Raw genomic sequence first — 19,128 nt, forward strand, 5'->3', positions numbered from 1 at the left:
TATAATTCATGTAACCATAAAATTTACTCCCTTTAAGTGTAAAATTCAGTAATTTTTAGTATATTCACAAAGTTGTGCAATCACTACCACCAATTCCAGAACATTTTCATTACCCCAGGAAAAAACACTATCAACATTAATAGTCTTCCCATTCTTCCCTCTCCCCAGCCCCTTTCTTTTCTAATCTACTTTCTTTTTTTTATTTATTCAATTTTAGTTAGTTAATATATAGTCCAATATTGGTTTCAGGAGTAGAATTCGGTGATTCATCATTTACATACACCACCCAGTGCTCATACAACTACTGATATACTTTCTGTCTCTGTGGTTTTACCTCTTCTGAACACTTTATATAAATGACATCATGCAATATTTGGCCTTTGTGTCTGGCTTCTTTAAATTAGGGTAATATTTTCAAGGTTCATCTATGTTTTAGCATGCATCAGTACTTTATTTCTTTTTTTAATAGCTGAATAATATTCCATTTTATGGATATACAACATTTAAACTTCAGACACTTACTAAGTTTCATAACAGCAGGAATTTTCAGATAATGCATTTCACCATTTGTGCACACAAAAAGCCTTTCCCTATGTTTTACAATCATAGATTTTCTCACTAGAATGAATTCTCTCATCACGAACAAAGTTTGAACTATAATCAATGATGTTCTCATATTCCTTATCCCATAGAATATCTCTAATAAATTCCCTGATGTGGAGTAAGAGACTTACGCTTTTTTATAATTGGTTCCATTTTCAGCCATTATTTCCATTTAGCTAAGATCTCTCTCTTGAGACCCTTGCCTAAATCGTGCTTTTATTTTGCCAGTTATTTCTGAATTGGGAATCCTCAAAGTCAAGGATTTTCCTTCCATTACCTTGCATTGAGAGCCTTTTTTCCCCCCTAAAAACGTCTTTGTCTCACATCTGGACTCCAAATCTGAAAGGACAGTGGAAGGGAAACAATGATTTTATTTTCCCTGTATCATAAAAATAAAATTATTACATGGAGGAAATAAATTGAAAATAATGAATATCAGCAGTCAATAGCTAACACGGTATTGGAAATTTGAAGAAAAGGAAGGAAACTCAGAGAATGAGAGGACTGTATATATGATAAAGAAGTTATGAAAAGGTAAAATGTTAAGTCCATGGTTCTGAAATTTAGGTGTTGATCAGAATCAACTGGGAAAGTTGTTGCAAAGTACTGATGTACAGTGACCAACCCAGATGGACTGAATCAGCATCTATAGGGTAGGTCCCAGGCATTTATATTTTTAATGTCTCTATTGGATTAATTCTGATGCAGATCAAGATTTGATAGTCCCTACTTACAATTTTTTTTAATGGCTTCTCTTTTTTCTTAGAATGAAATCCAAGTAATTTCTCATGGATAACAAGGCCCTACTTATAAGACATTTCATTCCACCCAATCCTCTTCCATACAATCCTTGTTTTGTTTTGTTTTTTTCGTGTTTATTTTTATATTTGAGAGAGAGACAGCATGACTGGGGAGGGGCAGAGAGAGAGGGAGACAGAGGATCTGAAGGGGGCTCTGTGCTGAGAGTGGAGCTTAATGGGGCTCAAGCAGGACTCAAACTCACAAACTGAGATCTTGACCTGAGCTGAAGTCAGACACTCAACTGACTGGGCCAGCCAGGCACCTAAATCCTCTTCCTTTTAGTTCCAAGATCATGCAGTATTTATCTCCTGTATCTATCTACCTCCCATCCATGGATGGGCTCATTATATTGTTTCCTCCATTCTCCATTTCATTTGAGAATAAAAGTATATCCAAACTAGCAGAGCTAAAGCCGACCATTCTTATATGTCTTAGAAAAGTATCTCAAAGACTTTTCAGATATTATTCACAAGTATACCATCTATAAAGCTTATAAAATTTTGATCAGAAAGACCTGGAACAGGGTACCCTAGGCAGTTCAGTCAGTTGAGCATCCAACTTTTGATTTTGGTTTAAGTCATGATCCCAGGGTCAGGGGATCAAGCCCCATGTCGGGCTCCACACTGAGTGTAGAGCATGTTTGGGATTCTCTCTCTCTCTCTCTCTCTCTCTCTCTCTCTCTCTCTCTTTCCCTCTCTGCCTTTCTCCCCCTACTCACATGTTCATGCTCTCTCTAGAAAAAAAATTAAAATTACAATATAAAAATAAATTTTAAAAAGACTTGGAACTACAGTAGAGAATATGCTAACTCAATAATATGAAGAAGGATCTTCATGGGGACCAAAGTGCCATGGGTGCCATGGCTGTTCACTAGAGGATGGTAATAAAGGTTAACAGATAGCCTAAAGAAAATCAAAAGTGGTGGATTAACCAAGTGGGACCAAGAATAATTTTTCCATTATTACTAAAGCAAGGTATATATAATAAAAGTAAAATAAAACAACATTATTTGGCTGCTTAATAAAATAGATTGATGAAAATTGAGGGAACCAAGACTTTGACTTGGCAATAAACAAGCAATCTACTAAATAAATCTTGTGTCAATTGTGGAAATATAATCCAAATAAAGAAAACTTCTAGAGGGAGGAAGATTAGGTGGTAGAGTAGGAGGAACCTAGGTTCTCCTCATCCCATGAATACTATTAGATAACTATCAAATCATCCTAAATGCCCCAGAAATCAACCTAAAGACTGGTAGAACAAACCCTCCACAACTAAAGGTAGAGAAGAGGCCACAACAAAGAAGGTATGAAGTGCGGAGACGTAGTTGGGAGAGAAATAGACCCTGGCAGCCATGGTGGGGAGTAAGTGGGTGGAGAGAAGGGTGAGAGACAGACTAGCACACAGGGGAGTACATGGAGAAGATGATTCCCCATTACAGTGGCTTGGAAAACAAGAGGGGCTGAATTTCATGAGTTCTTACAACCAGCAAGGCTTAAAGCCTGGAGTTTTAAAGGTTAGTGGGCTTGGCTGGGGAGAGCCCAGAGGGCATTGCACTGCTCTTGGAGAGAAGACAGGGCAAACAGCATGTGGACACACAGTGTGGAAATAGCAATCTGAAGAGCACCTGGAGCACACAGTGGGGAGCTTAATTGCTCTTCTGGGGGTGTGTCCCAAAGAAGCAGCATTCAGGGAGAGACATCTCCAGGAACAAAGGAACTGGCTAGTGCCATTTCCCTCCCCCACTCCTCAGCTTATGCTGGGCCACCTGCTGGAAACAGAGCAGCACGGATGCTGGCTACCTAATTTGCTTACATCAACCACATGCGTGCACACACACACACACACACACACACACACTCCAGAAGAATCACCCTTCTCAGTCATGCTTGCCTCAGTCTCAGTGTGGTGGGCCCCCTCCCTTAGAAGACCAACCCAAACCCCTGCCAACACTGTGTCTCCAGACACAGGAGTTTTATGTATGGAATTGCTGAATCACTCTGTTGTACATCTGAAACTACATGTAACACTGTATGTTCGCTAACTGGAATGTAAATGAAATCTTATAAATAAATAACCTCTAGAAACCATATTACAAACATTAAATAATTTTTCAGTAGTACCTAGGGCATACAAGTATAGTGGTCAGAGGATAAATCATAAACTTAATGCTTATATTAATGAAAATAAAATAATAAAGATAAATAAATGAGACACCCCTTTCAACAAGTTAGGGATAAAAAAAGTAAAACAAGGAGTGCCTGGGTGGCTCAGTCAATTAAGCATCTGACTTCTGCTCAGGTCATGATCTCACAGTTCATGAGTTTGAGCCTCCCACTGGGCTCTCTGCTGTCAGCGCGGAGCCTTCTCTGGATCCTCTGTCTCCATCTCACTCTGCCCCTACCCCACTTGGGCTCTCTCTCTCTCTCTCTCTGTCTCAAAAATAAGTAAACATTAAAAAAAAAAAAAAAAAGTAAAACAAAGAGGGGCGCCTGGGTGGCTCAGTCGGTTGGGCATCTGACTCTTGATTTCAGCTCATGTCATGATCTCATGGTTCGTGGGTTGAAGCCCCACAACAGGCTCCATGCTTGACAGTGCAAGCCTGCTTTGGATTGTCTCTCTCTCCCTATCTCTCTGCCACTCCTCCACTTAAGCACACTCACTCTCCCTCTGTCTCTCAAAAACAAATAAACGTAAAAAAAAAGTAAAACAAAGAAAAGTAGAAGGAAAGAATTAATAAACATAGAGGCAGGATATAATGAATTGGACAACACATTTAAAACTGTATATAATAGGGGCACCTGGGTGGCTCAGTCGATTAAGCATCGACTTTAGCTCAAGTCATGATCTCATGACTCGTGGGTTCAAGCCCCACATCAGACTCTCTGCTGTCAGCATGGGGCCCATTTTGGATCCTCTGTCCCCCTCTCTCTCTGCCCCTTCCCCACTCACATTCTCTCTCTTTCAAACATAAATACAAATTTTTTAAATAAAAATGATATAAACAGCCTGGGGCGCATGTGTCTACAATGAAAGTATTCAGTTCTCGGTTAAAGAGATTGATTAACTTGATATACATGCCTGCCATGGGGTCTTAGTATCAGGGCTTGCTCTAAGAGAATTTCTTCCCTCCAAATTTTAAAACAGAGGTATAGAAAAAGAAGTGTTTACATATTCTCTGTGAGAGTGTAAGCTGGGGCTGGTGGAGGAGTTCAGTCTTTGTGACTACAACTGGGGACAGAATTAGGGTCTGGGCCCATATTTTGACATGTATAGAGAAACTCAGGCAGATGTTATGGTCTGTATGGATGGCAGACTGGATACATGCAGAGTAACTAAGTAACAAGTAATAATACATTGTATCACCCTGTTAAACTGGATTGGAATTAGAGGTGGCAGTGTACACTAAGCTATTTAAAAATTATTTAAATTTTAACAAAGCAGAATTCCATATCCAGAGAAAAATGTATTCAAGAATGAATGCAAAATAAAGGCATTTTTAGATAAAAGAAAACTAATAGAATTTGTCACCAACAGACCTGCATTACAAGAAATGATAAAAGGAAGCTCTTCAGGCTGAAACAAAATGCTACCAGTGGGAAAACAGGATCTGCAGGAAGAGAGCATAACTGGTAACTCACTGGATAAATATAATAACTCTTTTTATTATCTCAAATTCTTTAAACTACATATGACTATTAAAAGCAGTGTGTTGTGGAGTTTATAATGTATATAGATATAGTATATATAACTAAAGTGACTGTATTAATTTCAGATAAGCTAGACCAGTGACAAAGGCACATTGTCATGTGCCATTAGGAAGACATAATTATCACATATTTGTATGTATCTAAAAACAGCATCAAACAACACTGTACTTGCATGACCCTAAGAATGAGTGCCTCCTTAAATTTTGCACCCCAGGGGCTTTACTCACTTCAGCATTACTGTCATCCCAGCCCTGATTTTAATATCCACCTCTCAACTATTAAAAAAAAAAAAAAAAGAAAAAATTAGTGAGGATATAAATGATATGAACTATCAACCAACTTGGACTAATTAATATGTATACAATAATTTACGTAATGACCATCAAATACATATTCCTTTCAAGTGCACATGGCATATTCACCAAGGCAGACTATATAATTAGGCCATACATAAAGTATTAATGAATTTTTAAGGATCAAAATCATATACCATATATTCTCTGATCAAATGGCAGCAAGTTGGAAATCGGTAAAAATGAAGTATGTAGAAAATCCACAAATATTTGGAAATTAAACAACACACTTCTAAATAATGCATGGGTAAAAGAAGAAATCAAAAGGGAAATAAAGTATTTTTAAGTGATTGATAAAAATGCAACATATACATATTTGTGGAATGGAGTTAAAGTAGGGAATTTCTGGCTTTGAATGTTATATTAGAAGAAAAGTCTGAAGTCAGTAACCAGAGGTTCCACTTTAGAAAGCTAAAGACAAGGAGCGCCTAGGTGGCTCAGTCAGTGAAGCATCGTCTGACTCTTGATTTTGGCTCAAGCCATGATCTCACAATTTGTGAGTTTGAGCCCTGCATTGGAGGGCAGGGCAGAGCCTGCTTGGGATTCTCTCTCTCTCCCTCCTTCTGTGCCCCTCCCCTGCTTGCACGCTCTCTCTCTCAAAATAATAAACATTAAAAAAAAATTAAAAAGCTAAAAACAATCAGCACCTAGAAGGAAATAAGAGAAAAACTAAATGAAATAGAAATAAAAACACAAGTTGCCAAAACAGAAGTGATTTCTTTGGAAAGAGCAACAAAATTGATTAAAACTGGCTAAAATGATCAAAAATAAAAAATCATAAAGACAAATCACTAATAACAGGAATGAAAGAGAGCTTATCACTAAGGAATACATAAATATTAGAAGTCTAAAAACCACCTCATTCCAACAAATTTGACAACACGCATGAAATGGACAAAATTCTTGAAAAATACAACTTACTATAAAAAAGAAACAAAATGAGGGGTGCCTGGGTGGCTCAGCCAGTTAAGTACCCGACTTCATCTCAGATCATGAACTCACAGTTCATGAATTCGAGACCCGCATCAGGCTCTGTGCTGACAACTCAGAGCCGGGAGCCTGCTTAGGATTCAGTGTCCACCCCCGCCCCCTCTGTTCCTCCCCTGCTCACACTCTGTCTCTCTCTCTCTCTCAAAAATAAATAAAGATTTAAAAAAAATTTTTAAAGAAAACAAAAAAGATGAAATTATAGTATCTGAATAGCCCGATACCTATTGAATAAATTGAATTTGTTACCACAAACAAAGAAAACTCCAGGCCCAGCTGTTTTTACCATAGGATCCCACCAGACATTTAAATAATACCAATTTTACACAGACTTTTCCAGGAAATAGAGGAGTAGAGTTCACATCTTGTTTTTAGAGGCCAGTACTACAATACCACCAATACCTGACAAAGACATTACAAGAAAATGAGGTGCCGGGGCGCCTGGGTGGCGCAGTCGGTTAAGCGTCCGACTTCAGCCAGGTCGCGATCTCGTGGTCCGTGAGTTCGAGCCCCGCGTCAGGCTCTGGGCTGATGGCTCGGAGCCTGGAGCCTGTTTCCGATTCTGTGTCTCCCTCTCTCTCTGCCCCTCCCCCATTCATGCTCTGTCTCTCTCTGTCCCAAAAATAAATAAAAAACGTTGAAAAAAAAAATTTAAAATAAAAAAAAAAAAAAAGAAAATGAGGTGCCAAAAGCTTTATGAAAAAAAAATTTTTTTGAGAGAGTGCAAGCGAGTGAGTGAGCAGGGGAGTGGGGGGTGGGAGGGTAAAGGGAGAGGGGGAGAGAGAGAGAGAGAGAGAGAGAGGGAGACTCTCATGCAGGCTCCAAGCTCAGCAGGGAACCTGTCATGGACTCGATTCCACGACCCCGGGATCATGACCTGAGCTGAAATCAAGAGTTGGACCCTCAAATGACTGAGCCACCCAGGGGCCCCAGCTTTACGAAAATTGCTAAGAAAATGTTAACAATATGCAATGGGAAAAAGACAGTTTCTTCAACAAATGGTGCTGGGAAAAATGGACAGCTATATGCAAAAGAATGAAACTGGACCACTTTCTTACTCCATACACAAAAATAAACTCAAAATAAAGACATAAATGTGAGACTGAAACCATAAAAATCCTGGAAAAGAGCATATGCAATAATTTCTCTGACATCAACTGTAGAACATTTTTCCAAATATGTCTCCTGAGGCAAGGGGAACAAAAGCAAAAACAAACTATTGGGACTACATCAAAATAAAAAGCTTCTGCAAAGCAAAGGAAATAATCAACAAAAGTAAAAGACAACCAACTAAATGGGAGAAAATATTTGCAAGTGACACACCTGATAAAGGGTGTGTGTGTGTGTGTGTGTGTGTGTATCTCCAAAATATATAAAGAACTGATACAACTCAACACCCAAAAAACAAATAATCCAATTAAAAATTGGGCAGAAGACATGAACAGACATTTCTCCAAAGAAAACATACAGTTGAGCAACAGACATGTGAAAAGATGTTCAACACTGATCATCAGGGAAATGCAAACCCAAACCACAATGTGGTATCACATCACACGTGTCAGAATGGCTAAAATAAAAAACATAAGAAACAGCAAGTGTTTGTGAGGATGTAGAGACAAAGGAACACTCCTGCCTTGTTGGTGGCTTCCTGCCTTGTTGGTAGGAATGCACACTGGTGCAGCCACTGTGGAAAATAGTATGAAGGTTCCTCAAAAAATTAGAAATAGAATTATCATATGATACAGTAATTAATTCCACTACTGAGTATTTATACAAGGAATATGAAAACACTAATTTGAAAAGATATATGCACCCCTATGTTTTATTGCAGCATTATTTATAATAGCCAGGATACAGAAGCAACCCAGTATCCAGCAGTAGATGAATGGGTGAAGATGTGGTGTATATATACAATGAAATATTACTCAGCCTAAAAAATGAAATCTTGCCATTTGCAACATGGATGGATCTACAGGTATAATGCTAAATGAAAGAAGTCAGAAAGAGAAAGACAAATACCGTATGATTTCACTCACATGTGGAATTTAAGAAAATAAAGAAAAAAGAGACAAAATAACAGACTCTTCAGTATAGAGAGCAAACTGATGGTTGTCAGAGGAGAAGTTGGTGAGGGGGATGGGTAAAATAGGGGATCAAGAGTACAGTCACCTTGATGAGCACTGAGTAATGTATAGAGTTGTTGAATCACTATATTGTACACTTGAAACTAATATAACACTGTATGTTAATTATACTGGAATTTAAAAAAAGAGGGGCACTTGGCTGGCTCAGTCAGTAGAGCATGCAACTCATGACCTCGGAGTAATGAGTTCAAGCCCTACAGTGGGCTTAGAGCTTACTTTAAAAAAAAAAAAAAGAAAGAAAAAGAAAGAAAGAAAGAAGGAAAGAAAGAAAGAAAGAAAGAAAGAAAGAAAGAAAGAAAGAAAGAAAGAACAAAATTGAGTAGGAAAAACACACTTCTCCTGAGCTTCTCCTTTACTTTTACACTACTATGACACTTCACTTCTGGTCACCAAATGTTTGGGAATTTTCACCCTACCAAGCAATTTTCTAACACTAGTTGGGTTTCCTATAATTTAATTCAATTCTGGTGCTATGTACCTGACAGTAGCATCAGACCCCATAGGTTAAGGGCTCAGTCCCACAAAATGGTCCTGTCCCACCTTTTAAGATACCAATCATAAGTTCCAGGTTGTTGCCTGTACTCTTGACTGAATGACCATAAACTGGGGTTCCCATGATCCCCTCCTTGGGTTTGAGCATTTGCCAGAATAGCTTTCAGAACTCAGGGAAACAATTACGTTTACTAATTTATTATAAAATAAAGGATATCATAAAGGATACTAATGAATAGCCAGATGAGGAGTAACACAGGGTAAAGTCTGGAAGAGTCCTGAGCCAAAGAAGCTTCTGTCCCCATGTAGCTGGGGTACACCACCTTCCCAGTACATGAATGTATTCACCAACCTGGATGCTCTCCAAACTCTGTACTTTTGGGATTCTTATGAGACTTCAACACATGCATGATCAATCATTAACTCAATCTCTAGTCTTTCTCTCCTTTTCATGGAGGGGGGTGGGGCTGAAAATTCCAAGTTTCTAATCATAGCTTGATATTTCTGGTGACCATCCCTCTTCCAGAGGATCACCAGAAGTTGCCTTCTTGGAACAAAAGACACTCCTATTAGGAAATTTCAAAGAACATAGGAACTCTGTGTCAGGAACCAGAGTCAAAGACCAAATATTAGAACAAAAGATGCTCCTAGTATCCTTATCACTTCAGAAATTACAACGGTTTTAGAAGTTCTATACCAGGTACCAGGAACAGTGCAGGGGTCAGGTGGGCAGAGACCAATACATGTTTTTCTATTTCACAAATTTAATCTGGAAATATAGATAAGGAAATACAATATGATGCACAGATACAAGGTTGATTTAACATCCAAATGCCAGTCAATTTTATTCATCATATTAGTTGAATAAAGGAGAAAAGACATCACTTCACTAGATTCAGAAACAGTATCTTATAGGGGCACCTGGGTGGTTTGGTTCAGTTAAGTGTCCGACTCTTCATTTCAGCTCAGGTCATGATCTCATAGTTCGTGGTTCAAGCCCTGCATTGGGCTCTGTGCTGATAGTGCGGAGCTTACTTAGGATTCTCTTTCTCCCTCTCTCTGCCCCTACCCTGTCTGCTCTCTCGAAATAAATAAATAAATATTTTTTAAAAAAGTATCTTACAAAATTTAATATCCCTTCATGGTAACAACTCTCAGCAAGCTAGGAATAGAAGAGAACTTGCCAAATTTGATTGAGCATCTATGAAAATCCTCCAGCTATGTGTAATGAAATACTGAATACTATATCTTTCTATGATCAAAAAAAGCATGGGGCACCTGGGTATCTTGTCAGTTGAGTGTCCGACTCTTGATTTTGGCTCAGGTCATGATCCCAGGGTTGTGGGACTGAGCCCCATGTTGGGTTCTGTGCTGAGCACAGAGCCTGCTTAAGATTCCTTCTCTCTCCTTCTGTCCCTTGTTCCCATGCCCTAAAATTTAAAAAAAAATAATTAATTAATTAATTAATTAAAAAAATTTTAAGCAACAATGTCTACTTTCACTACTTTTACTCAACACTCTGGTGGAAGTCCTAGCAATTAAAACGAGGCAATAAAAATAAATGAAAGATACAAACACTGGCTAAGAAGAAGAAAAACTATTTATAGATGGCAATTATTTGCTTATAAAATCCTAAAGACTCCATAAGACAGGAACCAGCACTTATAGTAAATTTAGCAGAATTTCTGGATACAAAGTTATTATATAATAATTGGCTAATTTGATATATTAGCAGCAAACAATTGAAAAGTGAAATTTTTTAAAAAGGCATAACAGATGTAATTAAAGTTCCCTGCCTGATCAGCCCTCACTCAACTGAGCTCTGTCAACTCTCCCAGCCTTCTCTTGCTACAAGAAGGTGGCCACAGTGGCACATAAGAAATAAGTAAGAAATGATACATAAATACTTATAAGAATTAAAACAAATTTGCATCGCCTGGGTGGTTCAGTTGGTTAAGCATCCGACACTTGACTTCCACTCAGGTCATGATCTCACATCTCATGAGTTCGAGCCCTGTTCAGGCTCCATGCTGACAGTGTGGAGCCTGCTTGGGATTTTTCTTTCTCTGTCTCTCTCTCAAAATAAATAAATGAACTTTAAGAAAAAAGAATTAAAACAAATTTTAAAAATTTTTAAAAATTTTGTAAAGCACTTTAAGAATTAGTTACATTTCTAATGACTGATAGGCAAAAATGAAATACTTCAGAGAAGGGCATAGGGATCGAAAGAACTTTAGGGTTACTAGAATGCCAAAGAATCACAAAGAATAAGAGAGATGAGAGTGGTAAAGAAAGGTCTTACTTTATTTAACTCCAGAGTGGCTCTTTGTCTTAAGAGGCAATACAGTGTAAAAAGAGAACCGTGTTAGCTATGATTATTATATTTTTGTTTGTTAATTGCTAAAAGGAAAAATGGAGCTTTTTGAAACAGTCACAGGTCTTTTCTAGAATGCTAAATAAATGTTGATATATGCAAAGTTCATGGATTGTAACTTTCAATGACAGAGTAGGTATAAAACAATTTTTGTTGCAGGAAATGAACATGTTCACTTTATTTTTTAATAAATTACTTTGTTTCAATCCATCACCATGTAAATTTTACAGATTATTTTGATAATCAGTACAAATGATCTGTTCTCTCTAAAGGTGGGTCAGAAAATAACAGAACATCTTTACTAATTTGAAGTTCAAACACAATTTAACACCTGGTTTACTTGACAATGGATATTCCTTAGTTGCCCCACAAGTCACATTTAGCTCCCTAAGAATCAAGGAAGGTAGAAATTATATGATGGGCCTAAGAAAGATCTCAATATCATGAAGAATAGTGAAGGTGTTTAAAGGTATTATCTGCAACACAACAAAGCATAACCCATTCCTTTGAAAACAGGGTAAAAAATTTTACCTAGCTTCTTAAAAGATAACCTTTATATTCCAGAGAGCATATTCTGAATCATTTGAAGCAGAGAGTTTAGCCTTTTGAGATTAAGCTGCTGTTCTCCATCATCACATCTCAGCACAACTCCCTCTTGAGCAGAACCCAGATATTCTCACTTCTCTCAAGAGAAGTCTAAGGCCACAATCCTGAATGCTACCCGTCCCTAAAAGCACAAACTCAAGTATTCCTGGTGAACTTCAAAAAATGTTTTCAGGTTTGAAATCCAAGAAGGGAGCTATTACATAGCAAGCAAATAGGCTATGGCTGGAAATCTACGGTAAGAGCAGTTACAGAAATGTGTTTCAGAAACAGATTCTCTACATATTTTTAAGAAATCTGGTTGTTTTATTATTTTTTATTTTTTTAATGTTTATTTTAGAGAGATAGAGACAGAGTGTGAGTGAGGGAGGGACAGACAGAGAGGGAGACACAGAATCCAAAGCAGGCTCCAGGCTCTGAGCTGTCAGTACAGAGCCCGATGCGGGGCTCAAGCCCACGAACAGCAAAATCATGACCTGAGCCGAAGTCCGATGCTTAACTGACTGAGCCACCCAAGCGCTCCAGAAATCTGGTTGTCTTACACAAAAGTTCCTATATATTATGTGATTCCTCAATTATCCAAATATGTCTAGAAACATGGCTAGAAGTGAAGAAAATAATCACAATAAACCAATTAAGTGAAGTAGTGAATTACAAGCAAACTGCATGTTATACAGCTATCATAAATTATCAATAAATGTTCATTTTTATATCCTTTTTTTACATTACAGACTAAGAAAATATAATTTATGGAATTTCTTTTTCTAATATGGTATTAAATCTTTAGCTTAGATAATAGAGTTCACATAAAATTAAAAAATTTCTTTAAGCTTCAGGTTCATCATTAGGTCACATAATTTTTTTCCTAGTTGCCATTGTTTTAATTGTTTCATATCTCACATTATCATTCCCTAACCTACTTGGGTTTGGGTATGAGACCATTATTTTAAAATATATCCTGGGGCACCTAGGTGGCTCAGTATGTTAAGCATCCGACTTCAGCTCAGGTCATGATCTCACAGTTTGTGGGCTAGAGCCCTCTGTTGGGCTCTGTGCTGACAGCTCAGAGCCTGTAGCCTGCTTCAGATTCTGTGTCTCCCTCTCTCTCTCTGCCCCTCCCCCTCCTGGGCTCTGTCTCTCTCTCTCTCTCTCTCAAAAATAAATAAACATTAAAAAAAATTTTTTAAATATATCCTAAGCACTACCCTTATGCCAAATTATTCAGTAAATTTTTGTATTGGCTACAATATAGTCCACCTATCATCCTTAATTCTTTTTTTATATTACTATGCTTAAGTCGGGGGAAAAAGTCTCTAACATCTTTTCTACTGATGGGAATCTATAGCTATCTACTCCTTTTAAATTTGGATGATCCACCATCTCTCACTGAATAGTTTCTTTGATCCTGAGTTAGAGGATACAAAATGCAGAATGGTCCAGAATCACATAGATAATCATGCTAAACCGGCAAAATCTTTTTAAGTACATAATACATCTTCTTTCTGGTATTTATCGTTCCATGACTGATCCCTGATCTCTCTGTATGCAGGTCCCAACCTTACTCCGACTCAATCCTAAAAGCCTCACAAATCATGGGATCTCAACATATCCTAACACTCAGGTCAGTCAAGTGCCAATCTTATATCCTCCTAGAAAATACAAAGAATTTCTAAGTTTTTCCATGAGTAATCAAATGAGACCAACTTCTCTTAATCATCCCTTCACCATTCTTTGCATGGTCAAACCTCTTTGAGCCTCTTTGAGGATTTAATTTTACTCCATAACTCTTCTCTTTTTTTATTTTTATTTTTTTATTTTAGAGACAGAGAGAACAGGGTAGAGGAGCAGAGGAAAAGCATCTCAAGCAGGTTCCACACTCAGCGTGGAGCCCAGTGAGGGGCTCAATCCCATGACTGCGAGATCATGACCTGAGCCAAAATGAAGAGTCTAACACTTAATAGACTGAGCCACCCAGGAACCCCTTTCAAAATTAAAAAAAAAAAAAATTTTAAGTAGGCTCCAGGCCCAGTGTGGCACGTGAACTCATGACCCTCAAATCAACAGTTGATGCTCTACCAACTGAACTAGGCAAGTGCCCCTCTTACCATTTTTTGAGAGTGAAATTTGAGCTTCTTAGGCCTGCTCTTCTTTATAACGCTAATATATTACAGAGCACAACTTGCAAATATAGTCTTCATTAACATTATCACACAGATTTTCAGAAAGAAAAGGAAGACAGCAACTACAGAGAGTGTCATCACTCTGTCTCATAAAACTAGCTCAGAGAAGGGGTGCTTGGGTGGCTCAGTTGGTAGAGCATCAACTTTTGATTTCAGCTCAGGTCATGATCTCATGGTTCATGGGACTGAGGGCTTTATGCTGACAGCACAGAGCCTGCCTAGGATTCTCATTCTCTCTCTCTCTCTCTCTCTCTCTCTCTCTCTCTGCCTGCCGCCACCCCCCCCCCCCCCCCCCCCCGCCTTCTCTCTCAAAATAAATAAATAAACATTAAAAAAAAAACAAACTATCTCAGAGAATCTGATCCACTTAGGTAACAAATTGAAAATATTAACAAAACTCAGTCTTGTCCCTGGTCTAAGCCAGAATTTTATGCATATTTATAACTACTAACATCCAATTCTGTTATCGGAAATTATAAATCCATCCCTGTCAGCATAATTTATATTTTAAAAAAGGAAAGAAAAAAAGAAATACAGAATTCTGAGTACCTTTATTTTATCATTTGATCTCCTGGAATTATACATAAATTTGTATCTGTATAATTCCAAAAGGTGCAAATAGTCAAAAGGTCTGTCAAATCAGTTGGGTATCATTGTCACTTCCTTTTTATCCCCACTGATAAAGTTAATTTGTATATCAAGGCCCACAAGATGGAGGGTACCCTAGTGGCCCAGCTCATATCACAAATCTAAACTTTAGTTAGCCTGCACTTAATGGGAAATACCTGTCAAGGAAACCTACCATATACCAATCACAATCCTTCATCTCAGCTTTAGCTAGCTTACCTTACCCTAAAAAATAGGACCTGCTAGTCTTATAAGGAAATCCTTGACCTCTTAGCCAATCACACCATTTCTGTGTTGCCTCTTCTAACATTCTATTAAACTCTCTCTTGCCCAAAATCACTCCAGAAAAGTGTTGCATTGTTTGTGAGGCACAGTACTCCTCCAACCTATGGACTGTTTTCCTTTGAATAAAAGACACCAAACTCATTACTAAATTGTTTCAGTTTTGTCATTTGACACTACAGACATGGAGGTATAACAAAACCAGTGACTGGATTGAATTCCTTTTTCAAACTAAGAGGTCTTATTTTTTTTTAATTTTTTTTAACGTTTATTTATTTTTGAGAGAGAAAGACAGAGTGCAAGCGGGGGAGAGGCAGAGAGAGACACACACAGAATCCAAAGCAGGCTCCAGGCTCTTAGCTGTCATCATAGGGCCTGACGCAGGTCTCAAACTCACAAACTGAAGTCCGACGCTTTACCAACTGAGCCACCCAGGTGCCCCTAAGAGGTCTTATTTTAATGACTAATTCTTATAAACTTTTCTAAAAAAAACACAATCAGAAACATATGTACAAGGAAAACTTTAAAATAACGTATAGCAAAATGTTAACAGTGACTACTTCTGGATGCTAAAATTATGAGTACTTTTAAAACTTTCTATTTTATAAGTTCAACTTAGGTTAATAATTTTTTCAAGACGACTATGTTAATTTCTTCATCAGGAATCTATAACAATTTCCATTTCAAGCATATTTATAAAAGTAATTGTAGGGTGGGCTATTTTCTACTTATTATGAAAACAAACAAGCTGGCAAAATAACTGGTAATAGCACTAAAACCAGTGTGACTGAAATAAACTTACAAAGTCTTGTACCTTGTTTTACTGTATTTCATCAATATGAGACACTTAAGATTTCCCTATGAATGAGCACAACTCGGGTGACATTTTCAGACTAAATTGTTTCATCCATAGTAGAGGCTTAATAAATGTGGCTTTATCATTGCCTTTCTCCAATGAATGCCCAGTTAATGTATCATATTGGATATCATCCTTAAAACATTGCTGAGAAATGCCTATAATAGTTAAACTTTATAATTTAGCAATTTCTTGAGTACTTTTGTTCATAAACATGAATACTGCATAGCATTATATTTTATATATTTTATATCAGAATATCTTTTTAATTATATAAGATTAATTTGGATGCAATGTGATTAACAATTTTACATAATACCGGAAATTATTTTTGGGCAAACTCATGCTAAAGTTGACTTCCAGGTGTAAGTTATTGATTCTAGGTTAGTGATTTAAAACCTGTTTGGGTCATGTACACCTTTGGTACTATCGTAAAATTATATGCTTTTCCCCAGGAGAAATATGCATTAATAAAATAAATACACACACACACACACCAAAACAAGACAAAACAAAACAAAAAAACAACAACCAATAAAACACACACATACACAAAAACAAAACAAAATAAAATAAAATAAAATAAAATAAATATACAATTGGGTATACAGTTCCAAGGCAAATCATTTAAGGTGAAGGATTCCTATAGACCATCTGAGCACATGGCCCATTTTCTTACTTACAATTAACTTCTCATTTTCACTGCTCCTTATTATGAATGTGGAATGACTGAGATGGTTCACATAATAACATTTTTAACATAAGCACTTATTATTGTCAGCCACTGTTCTAGTGCCCTGTCAATATTAACTACTAATCTTCACAAAAACCCTTTGAAATTCATATTATTATTTGCATTTTACAAACAATAAGTTATGGAATAGAAAGATACTGAATATATTATCCAAACTCAAAAACACTCAATGGTAAAACTAAGATTTTCATTTAGATACTCTAGATTCGGGGTTAGCAAACCTGTGTAAAGGACCAGAGAGTAAATATGTTAGGCTTTATGGGCCAAAAGGCAAAATCAAGGATATTATGTAGGTGCTTATTTAATAAGAGAGATAACAAATTTCCACAATTCTTTTTATTGATCAAATTCAAAAATTTATTTGTAGACACAGAAATTTGAATTTCATATAATTTTCACATGTCATGAAATACCATTCTCCTTTTGATATGTTCTTAATTATTGAAAAATGTTAAAACCAATCTTCGTTCACAGGCCATAAAAAAATAGGATACAAGCTGGATTTGGCCTGCAAGGTCAAAGTTTGCTGATCCCTGCTCGAGACTCAGAGACCATTATATAGTCTGAAATCAATCAAACCATCTACCATGCCATTTTTCCACTCGTATCTGAAGAATATCTAAAGTATCTAATGTGTAATTCTACCTAAGCATTGGTCTCTTCCTTAACAAATAACTGTGTAATAAAAAACGACTATTTCTGCATCACAAGAATGCTTACACAAAAAGCGTACAAGGGGAGGTGTTTCCAAGTGGTTATATGAATATTAACTGTAGGAAGAATTCTGATGAGGAACAGGCAAGGGCAATCCATCCTCATGGTACCATCATTAATTGGGAAGAGAATGCCCAGGTAAATGTCTAAATCACTATTTTTCAGGGCATTTCAGATGAAGATATTTTATATCCCAAAAAACAAAAATGAAATTTCATAAAACAAAGAGAAAGCTCAAAATGACTTTTAGCATGGCTTTGAGATGTGTGACTGTAACAATGTTCTCCTCTCATGGCTCTTCTTTTGGAATACAGCAAAAATTGGAAGGAAAAGAGAATCATGACATAGTAGGCCTTTCCTGGAGACCAGACAGGCTAAACAAGAACACATCTCCTCATCACTAGCAAGCCCCTCCCCCCCCATACATAAACATACACTAATGGAAGTATGAGGAAGACTGAATACTGTTGACTCTTCCCTGTATCATAAAGAAAACTCAGGTTCCCAGAAGCGAGGGACTGGAGTCTGTTTCTATGTTCACAGCAATTTTCTGTCAACAGAGCTATAAAAATGCTGTGGATCTGTAATACAGGGCTTGCCCTCATAGAGCTGCCAAGAGGAATCTCCAGAGGAAGTAATCCCACTGTTGCAGCCTCAATATCCTGTCTTCGGTGGCTAATTCCAGCCCTACAATTGCCTTAATAAACACAGGGCTTTGCTTTTTTAGTTATAACATTCGTTCTAGGTCTCAAATGTTCAACTTCCCTTTGACAGCCATTTTTGTGCACCAGTATTTTTGTGCAGTGTGGCTATAAGGTGAAATGACACAGGCAGTGAAAGAAAACCCAGTGCAACAATTCTAAGAAACCATGGAATTTACAACTGGGTCCAGAATAGGCTACACTTATGTACTCTATGCCTTCAATGCATTAAGCACTAGGCTGGACAACAGACAGGGTGCACCGATGAAGGCAACAAAGGCCATGCTTAGAACAGGGGGCCTCTGTGGTTAACTAGGGCCTCGAAGTCTTTCACAGGCACAGATGGAGTCACACAGGGATCTTGTCCACAGATTCCTCAGCCCCAGAACTGCAAAAATGACGCTCTATCTTACTAAAAGTAAAAAAGCTACACTAGGCCAATTTTGATAGTCTCCAGTTGATCACAATAGCAATGTCACTAGTTCACAGTTCACAGTACAACACACCTCACAGTCACCGCTGACCGTGGTCATGTAATGGCTCCGCCCCCACTCAGGCCCAGGAGCCCAATCTGGGCCAGTCAGGGCCTCCCCACCATGCGCGCGCGCATACATACACTCTCTGACACACGCATACACTCATGATCACATCCCACATTGGCGCAGGCACACAATCGCACACACACCCACAATCACCTTCTTCATACAGGCCTGACGTTCCTGCCTCTATCCGTCCCATACGCTCCTGGGAAACTCCAGGCCTCCTGCAGTGAGCCACTCCCGCACCCAGACCCGGGTTTCAACTCACCATAAGGAAAACGGTGACCGCAAGCGTAAAGGAAAATGAACCAGAGGATGAGGTTCACAAACTCCCCCAGGGCCTATGAGAAACGCAGTCCACTCCGGAACAGCGCGGACGTTGACTTAAACACACCGCAGAGCCTGTAG

At 37.9% G+C, this 19,128-nt stretch overlaps 1 long non-coding RNA gene across 3 annotated transcripts in view; it reads right to left on the bottom strand.

Moving 5' to 3' along the window:
• The window catches only part of LOC125916004 (uncharacterized), a 27,006-nt gene extending 7,930 nt beyond the window's left edge, over positions 1-19,076 (bottom strand). For 2 of the 3 annotated variants that reach the window (XR_007455805.1, XR_007455806.1), the window contains exons 1-3: positions 18,989-19,076; positions 10,369-10,520; positions 881-942 (exon numbers count right to left, since the gene is read on the bottom strand). This is a non-coding gene — a long non-coding RNA (uncharacterized LOC125916004). Of the gene's footprint in view, positions 1-880; positions 943-5,341; positions 5,390-10,368; positions 10,521-18,988 lie in introns of all 3 variants that reach the window. The other variant, XR_007455807.1, reaches the window with a different exon arrangement.
• Positions 19,077-19,128: the final 52 nt, after the last annotated feature.

Source organism: Panthera uncia, assembly GCF_023721935.1.
Source record: "Panthera uncia isolate 11264 chromosome E2 unlocalized genomic scaffold, Puncia_PCG_1.0 HiC_scaffold_19, whole genome shotgun sequence".
NCBI classification, from domain to species: domain Eukaryota; kingdom Metazoa; phylum Chordata; class Mammalia; order Carnivora; family Felidae; genus Panthera; species Panthera uncia.